Genomic DNA, 1,282 nt, shown 5'->3' with positions numbered 1-1,282 from the left:
ACTATCTAACACTCAAGAGTCCTTTACCTCCCTGAGCTGGACAGTGGAAGAGAGCTCTCTCCTCCTTGTTGTAGGAAACAAAACCCTTATGGTACGTCTAGCGCTCTCTCTCGCTCGCTCTGCTCACACAAAAATGCACTCGTGCCACATCGTACACAGCTTGAATGACAGGACATCACAAAGACCCAGAATAACTTTTACATGCTGTATCTATTTCTTTTCGAGGCTTTATTGTGTGATCATATGGACAGATTGACAGATCGCCCACTAGGCTTACAATCAGTGGCGGTGCCAGAGTATTTGGTTGGGTAATCTATGGTAGGGCTAACCCACCAGTGGTGGGGCCAAGTCAGTTTGCAATGAATTAATCACGCTACTATCGCCCCCCTTGACAGTGAACGCACGCGTGAGGTTCTAAGTTATTTCCCTGTCTCAATCAAAATGGAACTGTATGAAATAAAAGCGGCACTTTGTCTATAGTACGTGACGTACAAAAATATAAACGCCAACAATTTGTTTTGCTCCCTTTTTCATGGAGATGAACTCAAAAGATCTAAAACATTTCTCATACACAAAATAACCATTTCTCCCCAAAACCAGCAGTATCTTGGTGTGGGTTAGGATTAGGTTAGGGATTTAGGGTTAGGGTTAGGGTTAGGGTAATGTTGTGATCGAGTGGCTGGTTTCGTCGTCCATAACATACGCCTGCCCATCCATAACCCCACCACCACCATGGTCCTACTCGTATTCACACCATTACCCAATCCTTAACCCTAACCTAAATCCTAACCCTCACACGCAGATACTGGTTTTCGGACCCCCCCAGGACCCCCCCAATAAGCAAGAACTGCACGTTTCAAGTTGGCCTTTATTGTGGCCAGGCCTAAGGCACACCTGTGCAATAATCATGCTGTTCTAATAGCATCTTGGATATGCACACCTGTGAGGTGGGATGGATTATCTCGGCGCAAAGGAGAAGTGCTCACTATCACAGATTTTTTCAAGATTTGTGACCAATATTTTGAGAGAAATGGTTATTTTGTGTATGTAGAAAAATGTTAGATTTTGAGTTCATCTCATGAAAAATGGGAGCCAAAAACAAAGTGTTTGCGTTTATATTTTTGTTCCCAGTTGGTAGTAACGTGGAAGATCCAATGGGGATACTGAATGGCGGTTCCGATTGATCTCAATCAGTAAGGCATGACGCAGACCCAACGTTTCGTTGCTCTGATTGGCTGTAGGTCTGACTCTATTCAAATAGATTTAAATATTCTACTCTATT

This window comes from Notothenia coriiceps, unplaced genomic scaffold (genome assembly GCF_000735185.1).
Source record: "Notothenia coriiceps isolate Sejong01 unplaced genomic scaffold, NC01 NC01_scaffold00000339, whole genome shotgun sequence".
Taxonomy (NCBI): domain Eukaryota; kingdom Metazoa; phylum Chordata; class Actinopteri; order Perciformes; family Nototheniidae; genus Notothenia; species Notothenia coriiceps.
This window is presented reverse-complemented; position numbering follows the sequence as displayed.